The sequence below is a fragment of the Gigantopelta aegis genome, chromosome 4, assembly GCF_016097555.1.
Source record: "Gigantopelta aegis isolate Gae_Host chromosome 4, Gae_host_genome, whole genome shotgun sequence".
Lineage (NCBI taxonomy): Eukaryota > Metazoa > Mollusca > Gastropoda > Neomphalida > Peltospiridae > Gigantopelta > Gigantopelta aegis.
The window spans coordinates 93,280,965-93,291,815 of NC_054702.1; positions in this window are offsets into that span (position 1 = coordinate 93,280,965).

Below are 10,851 nucleotides of genomic sequence, written 5' to 3' on the forward strand. Positions count from 1 at the left end.
CATGGAGTGTCACCCAAGTACGTTTGCTTAAATGTCAATAAACCTAGTGCCGAGACCTCGACTAATTTACATCTAATTTGCAAAGTTATCAAATTCTTAAAGTATGTGATCTGAAAAATATCACATACTTTGATTGCACTGAAAATGTTAGATATTATATGATATATATATATATATATATATATATATATATATATATATATATATATATATATCATATGCCGTAGACTACGGCCTGAGTGTAAATAAAGTTCAGTTCAGTTCAGTTCAGATATGTCCCTCCTCAAACAACCAACAAGCTATCCGAACGAAAACAACAAACAACAAAAACAAACCCATTCGCTTTAATAAGTTCAGATATGTCAAAACATTAAAGCAATATAAAAGTACCATAAAATACTGTCGTAAAATACATAGTTTTTTTTTTTTAAACTTCATTTCTCTCTTACTGTCCATACATGATTAAATCACGTTTAAACCTAACGTATGGCGTATTTTCTAAAGCAGTAAATCAACAGGGGTAACAAGATAAAACGAAGAACCAAAAGCAGATCAAAACCAGTTCATTTCTTCAGTAGTTGAGGATTTTCTTTGTAGCTCAACTAACAGCATGGTGCTATTTATTATACCAAAATACCCCCGTTCTATTGTAAACAATAAATACGAGACAAATCGGCAGACACGGATTCTGGTCTACATAAGCAAGCATGCATACTTAATTTGGCAATCACAGCCTAAGTGTCAGAAGCCAGGGAATTATTCTGCCAGTTGATTGATTGAATCATAATATTTATTTCATTGTATGTAACATACAAAAGGATTGGTGACAAGTTATCCAACTTATGACGCACTCTCCTTATTACAAATAACAAGACCAATATTGGCGGTTACAACTATTATTGGGAAATAAGCATTAATAACTAAGTAAATACATAGACAAGTCAGAAAACACCCGAGAAAAACTAAAGAAGATAAAAGAAAAAAAGTAAATGAAAGTGAAAGAGGAAATAGAACAAATAAAATGAACATAGTGTATCTTCTGTTCAGACAGCCCGACTACATTACTGAAATATTTGTTTGTTAGTGTCATCATTTAATGTTGTTCTACCATTTAAAGTTGTTCTACTATTGTTCTAACAGTAGATCAATATATCGATTTGAAATCGTATAACCAAGAATTAAAACAAATCTCTACGATCAAATCATACAGCAGTGATTTACCGGCATTCATAAATAAATACATAGAAAAAAGTAGCAAAACCCCCCAAAGACCCCTCCCCCCCCCACCCCCCAGAAATGAAAAGTGAATGAAAGTCAAAGAGGAAATACGATAAACAATTTATCTTCTGTTATCTTCTGTTCGGACAGCCCGACTATGTTAATGAATACATAATAGACAGGTTCTGAACAGATGACATGTTTTTTTTATCAGATCGTTTGTTTAATGTATTTCTGGACTATTTGTTTGTTAGTGTCATCGTTTAATATTGTTCTACCATTTCGTATTAACTACAGTTTAACTGGTACACACATGTTTAGAGAGAGTGCTTGAAATTTCGTGTTTCATCGCACCAATTATTCATTGAACAAGGAAGGTATTGTGGAACTGAACGATCACAGAGAAAATGTCGTATGTGTAATCGAGATAACATTGAAGATGAATTCCATTTTATTTTAATATGTCCATTTTATTTGCATATTCGCATATTGTATGTAAACAAATACTACTGGTTAAGACCGTCTGTTTTTAAATTAATACAATTACTGCTGATCAGAATAGAAAATAATTTTATAACCTTGGAAAATATTTAAAATATGCATTACATTTAAGATCGCAACATGTATAACTGTCCATCCTCCACTTGTTTATGTTTATACTGATGACTATTTATATATGACTTATAATATTATATATAATTGTATGCTTATGAGCCACACGGCTTAAAGTAAATAAACTACTACTATTACTACTACTACTACAAGTACTACTAGTACTACTACTACTACTACTACTAGTACTACTACTACTACCACTACTACTACTACTACTACACTACTACTAGTACTACTACTACTACTACTACTACTACTACTACTACTACTACTACTACTACTACTACTACTACTACTACTACTACTACTACTACTACTACTACTACTACGGTAATGTTTACATTCAAAGAAAGAATGTTGGCTGCTCTCATCGTGATCGTGAACTCCATTAACATGCCACTTTACCCTTGTGGTTTCGGGCACGTCCCTCACAGGCCACAACCCTGGCATGGCCAGTCATATGACCTGGGGTGGCTGCTCTCAAATAATTGTAATATCCACAGTTACAAGTGATCGATAATAGGTCCACAGCGATAAACATCTGCATTAAAAGAACTACAATCGAGTCTTAGTCTAGTGTGTAAAATATTTTTCTTTCGATTTTTACATGAATGAAGTCACCGTTCATAGCATGTATCATACTGATTAAAATATATGCAATATCAATACATTTTTTTTCTGTCATCGTTGTTAAAACATTATTGTTTTTTAGTTATATTATAGAAGGGAGTCCTAATTTGGGATTGTTCCAGAATTTATGTGGGAGCGGTCTCGGACTACCGCGCATGGATCGTGTTTTACTGAATGCTAGAGGTGTAGGAATTTGATCAACAAATTTTGAAAACATTCTGGTTTTCACTAAAGGACTATTTACAACATAAAATAAAACAAATATTCACAATTGTTCACTTTTCGAATTATTATCAATTCCAAAAAGCTGTATCTTCCCCATAAAAACGTTTTGCTTTTGTTTAACGACACCACTAGAGCGTTCATTAATTAATATATCATCGGCTATTGGATGTCAAACATTTGGTATTTCTGACTCGTAGTCTTCAGAGGAAACCCGCTACATTTTTCTTAATGCAGCAAGGGATCTTTTGTATGCATCATCCCACAGACAGGATAGCATATACCACGACCTTTGATATACCAGTCGTGGTGCAATGGCTAGAACAAGAACTAGCCCAATGGGCCCACCGACGGGAATCGATCCTAGACCGACCGCGTATCAAGCGAGTGCTATACCACTGGGCTACGTCTCGCCCCATGTATTAATCATGTTAATGGTCAGTCCTCGGTGGTGTCATGGTTAAACCATCAGACATAATGCTGGTAGGTACAGGGTTCGCAGCCCGGTACCGGCTCCTACCCAATTCGCGTTTTAACGACTCAATAGGTAGGTGTAGAGACCACTAACACCCTCTTCATCTCTCACCAACCACTAACAAATAACTAAAGTAAAGTGTTTAAGGCAATTTTCAAAACTTTAAACCAAAAACAAAATCTTAACAGAATTTCAAAATATAATGAAATCGGATACCGAAAAGCAACATATTGAACTTGAAACGTAAGTGTAATACGGAAAAACTAACCCAAAGCACTTTAAAGTCTGTATGTCCTTTGTACTGTATATAGACTTAACTGTATTCCTATAGTAAATAACCTCAGAATTCAATGTAAAATAGTTAAAAATAAACCCTAGTATATAAAGTATGTAATTGTTAAATAATAACTATGAAAGAAAAACACGTTTAGGTTGTTTCTTCCAAGCCTTTGAAAAAAACACCTATAGTTTTTACAGTTATTCACTTATGGATGTAAAGCACAAGTTTTAATCATGTCCCATGCACTAATGTATAAGAAAATGTTTAAATCATGTGCGCATGCCACTAGAAAAAGTAAGCATGTGTCAAATCATGGTATTAAGTTAACAAGTGTGAACAATATCTTCTAATATAATGTCAAGATTAGTGACTAAAAAGGACCATTAAATAATGGCAAAATCGAAATATCGCAGAAGTGAGAACCGAAGTTTTTCTAAACGCACTCAGTACTTATTGCAGCTAAGGAGTAAGGTACACACCAGCACCAGAGAGTAGAAACCGACGTCGGCCACTTCATTGGCTACTTTGAATAGTGTCAATGGGATTTTACTTATCCAAGTTTATACAATGCTAGAGTTATGTTATATATATGGTTTTATGAACATTATATAGAAAAAATAACGCACGAAAACCATATAATTCAACGACCAAAATATGTTAGCAGATAGGTTTGTTTAGACCACAAATTATTTAGAGACAAGGAAACCCTGTGACTAAATTGCAATATTTTGATTGCAGCAGATTATCAGCATGAAACATAAGGAAACTATATCTACTTAAGCTCATGTTTGCATATGTCTAACGACCAGAATTCGACCATAAGCCAAAAACACTTAAACCTAACACAAAATATGCAATAGATCAGCGGTTGTGTTTTTAAAGTACAGACAAGCTGCATGTTTGTACGGCAAAATATACATAAGGACTTAACGTTTTACTGAAGATGAAAACAGTTTTCTTATTGGAAACTAAGTAAACTTGCTGAAGTCAAAGAAAGGCGGGACATAGTTTGCGGTACGTTTAGCGCCGAGTTGTGACTCGGAGGATCGAATATCTATTGCCCTTATAGTTTTTTTTCTGTTACGGTCACACAAAGAAGACCCATCTTTTTCCTAAGACAAGAGATTTTATATATACTACTTTACCAGATAGGAGAAAAACATGTCTTTATCGTCTACAGTAGGTTGCTGAGTCATGGAACGAGGGAAAAACTGGTACGTAGTTTAAAGTCTGAGGTTGGGTCAATGCAAAATGTCTGATACCCATCACTGATAAGTTGTATCTGTCAATAATGCACAAAATAAGAAAACTACAAATTCCCACAAGCAAACAGCATTTAAATATACTTTTTTCTTTTCTTTTGTAAATGCTTTACAGAGAGAGATCCATAATTTCGTCCCCAAATCGTTGGTTAAAAACCTTACCGCAGTTTAAAATTTAGGTGTCAAATTATTCAAAGGCTATTCTTCTTATACCATTAAAAACGTCTTCGTAAACACATTAACAAACAAAGTGAACTCACAAACCACAACAAAGATTCAGTTGTCTACATCGAACATTTCACTTTTGCTTTTCAAGCTTTTAGCGAGGTCCATTTGTACCCGAGGACGGTTTTATTACCTGCCACCAATGCCTATATAAATATAAAATAATAATATAATGTATATATTTTAAATAAAACGCAAAGATCCTTCGTGAACCGCATAAATAACGTGTTTTTCTTAAAAGAAATAAGTTTAGCATGACATGCATGGGTCTTCACACAAAATGTACACCTATGCTTCAAGTTCCTAAACGGGTTTTAACCATAAGTACGTTTTAAATAGAATGCCTTACATAATAATCATAATATACATTCTAAAAACCCCAAATACATACTATAGTAGAAATAACTGTTTTTCCAAAGAAAGGTTTACCCACTGATTCGGTACATAAGGGGATTCCCCAAGTTGTAGGCCCATGCATTATCTCTATAAGATCTTCATTTATAGATAGTCTAATAGCTCAAAGGTATACAGTACAGTCTGCATACATTACGACGATGTCACCGTGCCATAGTTCGAGTCCCAGCAATGCATTGGGACAATTTAGTAGCCGGAAAGGTTGACATCCCTGCGCACAGAGCGGATACGTCGTAACGTGAAGCCCGCATCATAATATTTGTAAAGCAACTTTTTATGGATTCAATCAAAAATATGAAAAAAGGTGAAGGCGGCATCCGGTTGGGTAAGTTCAGTCCTGCACGGCATGGGACATTAAGTAGGTACTCAGATTAATTAATCCATGGAACGATTCAAAGTAATACTTTCTATCAGTCCATACTTACACGATCACAAATAATACTTAAGTAATCAAAACAGAACGAAAATGATGAAAGAACTCAGAGTTCCGAGCCCTATTCCTTTATGGGTAATCAAATTCGCCTCTAATTTGAGATTAAATGCAGTTGACATAAAAGTAATATCGGAATAGTGTACGACTACAGAGGGAACACTTTCCTTCAATCATACATTATGTCCACGAATTTTATAAAAACAGGAATCGGAAGACGAGAAGAAATCTGGTTCGGATACTAATTGGGCGGAAGAATTCGAATTCTGGCAATGAGAGATTGTGTTTGCATACTTAAATCGTTCATAAATCGAATATTTTAAGCTTTATAGGACAACTCTTTCTATCGCACGATGTGCGTGGACATGTTAACGCTTTAGAAATCGATAGAAATTGTAAAATTGGCTTTAGCATTAATTTGGGCTTATGGGTTATAATTAACCAATGGATGATCGCACAAAGCCGCATCACGATTTGTTTTTCGTTAATTCTCAAAATCAAACCCCCCTTCCTAACCCCGGCTTAATAAATAAAATGAATAGTCTATAAATAAAATAATAAAGTTAGTTTGTTTTGTTTAACGACATTGATTTATTAATCATCGGCTATTGGATGTCAAACATTTGGTAATTTTGACATATAGTCTTAGAGAGGAAAAACCCGCTACATATTTTTAGTAGTAGCAAGGGATCTTTTATATACAGACTGAATAGCACATACCACCGTCTTTGATGTACTCTGTGCATTTTTTGTGTACATTTATGTTCCACACCCACAATCGTGTTAAGATTATATTGACTGCTGTGTGTGTGTGTGTGTGTGTGTGTGTGTGTGTGTGTGTGTGTATATATATATATATATATATATATATATATATATATATATATATATATATATATATATATATATATATATAGGTTATTACCAGAGTGTTTTTCGGTATCGTCAATATCATATATTAGGAATAAAAATTGTATTATGCGAGCCTATTTATTTCTAATATATGACATTGACGATACCGAAATACACGAGGGTAATAATCTCTTTATCATATAAGCTCAAGCTTAATACAACGTGTTTGTGTAAACTGTACACGCAACTTTAATTCCAGTCCGTCATTACTAGATATTCAAATAACGTAAGAATATGTGGCGCGGTGTATTTTTGAATGGAAATGACGTCAAACTCGAATGACTCGAATAAAGTTATGCCTAACGCTTTTTGTTTTCTGAACGCTGGACAGCTTTCAGTGACAAATTGCCATTGAAATGTTTTTATTTGATGACTATGAATGCATACGTCAATCATGGAGTGTCACCCAAGTACGTTTGCTTAAATGTCAATAAACCTAGTGCCGAGACCTCGACTAATTTACATCTAATTTGCAAAGTTATCAAATTCTTAAAGTATGTGATCTGAAAAATATCACATACTTTGATTGCACTGAAAGTAAGATATTATATGATATATAATATATATATATATACTATAATATGATATATATACTGATATATATATATATATATATATATATATATATATATATATATATATATATATATATATATATATATATATATCCTCATATGCCGTAGACTACGGCCTGAGTGTAAATAAAGTTCAGTTCAGTTCAGTTCAGATATGTCCCTCCTCAAACAACCAACAAAGCTATCCGAACGAAAACAACAAACAACAAAAACAAAAACCATTCGCTTTAATAAGTTCAGATATGTCAAAACATTAAAGCAATATAAAAGTACCATAAAATACTGTCGTAAAATACATTGGTTTTTTTTTTAAAACTTCAATTCTCTCTTACCGTCCATATCTGATTAAATCACGTTTAAACCTAACGTTTGGCATATTTTCTAAAGCAATAAATCAACAGGGGTAACAAGATAAAACGAAGAACCAAAACCAGATAAAAACCAGTACATTTCTTCAGTAGTTGAGGATTTTCTTTGTAGCTCAACTAACAGCATGGTGCTATTTATTATGCCAAAATACCCCCGTTCTGTTGTAAACAATACAAACGAGACAAATCGGCAGACACGGATTCTGGTCTACATAAGCAAGCATGCATTCTTAATTTGGCAATCACAGCCTAAGTGTCAGAAGCCGGGGAATTATGCATTCCGCCAGTTGATTGATTGAATCATAATATTTATTTCATTATATGTAACATACAAAAGGATTGGTGACAAGTTATCCAACTTATTACGCACTCTCCTTATTACAAATAACAAGAACAATATTGGCGGTTACAACTATTATTGGAAAATAAGCATTAATAACTAAGTAAATACATAGATAAGTAAGAAAACCCCCGAGAAAAACTAAAGAAGATAAAAGAAAAAAAGTAAATGAAAGTGAAAGAGGAAAAAAACTAATAAAATGAACATAGTGTATCTTCTGTTCAGACAACCCGACTACATTACTGAAATATTTGTTTGTTAGTGTCATCATTTAATGTTGTTCTACCATTTAAAGTTGTTCTACTATTGTTCTAACAGTAGATCAATATATCGATTTGAAATCGTATAACCAAGAATTAAAACAAATCTCTACGATCAAATCATACAGCAGTGATTTACCGGCATTCATAAATAAATACATAGAAAAAAGTAGCAAAACCCCCCAAAGACCCCTCCCCCCCCCCCCACCCCCCCAGAAATGAAAAGTGAATGAAAGTCAAAGAGGAAATACGATAAACAATTTATCTTCTGTTATCTTCTGTTCGGACAGCCCGACTATGTTAATGAATACATAATAGACAGGTTCTGAACAGATGACATGTTTTTTTTATCAGATCGTTTGTTTAATGTATTTCTGGACTATTTGTTTGTTAGTGTCATCGTTTACTGAAATATTTGTTTGTTAGTGTCAAATTTCGTATTAACTACAGTTTAACTGGTACAAACATGTTTAGAGCGAGTGCTTGAAATTTCGTGTTTCATCGCACCAATTATTCATTGAACAAGGAAGGTATTGTGGAACTGAACGATCACAGAGAAAATGTATGTGTATTCGGGATAACATTGAAGATGAATTCCATTTTATTTTAATATGTCCATTGTATTTGCATATTCGCATATTGTATGTAAACAAATACTACTGGTTAAGACCGTCTGTTTTTAAATTAATACAATTACTGCTGTTCAGAACAGAAAATAATTTTGTAACCTTGGAAAATATTTAAAATATGCATTACATTTAAGATCGCAACATGTATAACTGTCCATCCTCCACTTGTTTATGTTTATGCTGATGACTATTTATATATGACTTATAATATTATATATAATTGTATGCTTATGAGCCACACGGCTTAAAGTAAATAAATTACTACTATTACTACTACTACTACTACTACTTGTACTAGTACTACTACTACTACTACTACTTGTACTAGTACTACTACTACTACTACTAGTACTACTAGTAGTACTACTACTACTAGTACTACTACTACTACTAGTACTAGTACTACTACTACTACTACTACTACTACTACTACGGTAATGTTTACATTCAAAGAAAGAATGTTGGCTGCTCTCATCGTGATCGTGAACTCCATTAACATGCCACTTTACCCTTGTGGTTTCGGGCACGTCCCTCACAGGCCACAACCCTGGCTTGGCCAGTCATATGGCCTGGGGTGGCTGCTCTCAAATAATTGTAATATCCACAGTTACAAGTGATCGATAATAGGTCCACAGCGATAAACATCTGCATTAAAAGAACTACAATCGAGTCTTAGTCTAGTGTGTAAATATTTTTCTTTCGATTTTTACATGAATGAAGTCACCGTTCATAGCATGTATCATACTGATTAAAATATATGCAATATCAATACATTTTTTTTTCTGTCATCGTTGTTAAAACAGTATTATTTTTTAGTTATATTATAGAAGGGAGTCCTAATTTGGGATTGTTCCAGAATTTATGTGGGAGCGGTCTCGGACTACCGCGCATGGATCGTGTTTTACTGAATGCTAGAGGTGTAGGAATTTGATCAACAAATTTTGAAAACATTCTGGTTTTCAATAAAGGACTATTTACAACATAAAATAAAACAAATATTCACAGTCGCTCACTTTTCGAATTATTATCAATTCCAAAAAGCTGTATCTTCCCCATAAAAAGGTTTTGGTTTTGTTTAACGACACCACTAGAGCGTTCATTAATTAATATATCATCGGCTATTGGATGTCAAACATTTGGTATTTCTGACTCGTAGTCATCAGAGGAAACCCGCTACATTTTTCTTAATGCAGCAAGGGATCTTTTGTATGCATCATCCCACAGACATGATAACATATACTACGACCTTTGATATACCAGTCGTGGTGCAATGGCTAGAACAAGAACTAGCCCAATGGGCCCACCGACGGGAATCGATCCTAGACCGACCGCGTATCAAGCGAGTGCTATACCACTGGGCTACGTCTCGCCCCATGTATTAATCGTGTTAATGGTCAGTCCTCGGTGGTGTCGTGGTTAAACCATCAGACATAATGCTGGTAGGTACAGGGTTCGCAGCCCGGTACCGGCTCCTACCCAATTCGCGTTTTAACGACTCAGCGGGTAGGTGTAAGACCACTACACTCTCTTCTCTCTCACTAACCACTAACAACTAACTCACTGTCCTGGACAGACAGCCCAGATTGAACCTTGAACGTTAAAGGCATATTGTCACAGACCACTGACCTATTTAATGGTATAACAAAGTATTACCTGAACAAAAATAATTTGATTTGTCCCTAATTGTACTTTATTCAACCATCTTCATAACCACCATACTCGATTTATTCATGAGATTTTGTAAAAATAATTGAATTATGGCAATGGTCCATAATTCAAAAACTAAAATTGCCGAGGGGGATGACATGGATTTCACTCCATCATGGTTCAGTTAAGGTGATGCGATAGCTAGATTTGGTTTCCAACAATTAATGTAATTTTTATTTATTATCCATTTTTAGAGAAATAAGGTCCTTAAATCCGTGACAGTATGCCTTTAATTGGATATAAACACGAAAATAAGTTGAAGTGAATGGTCAGTCCTAAATGTAAGGCA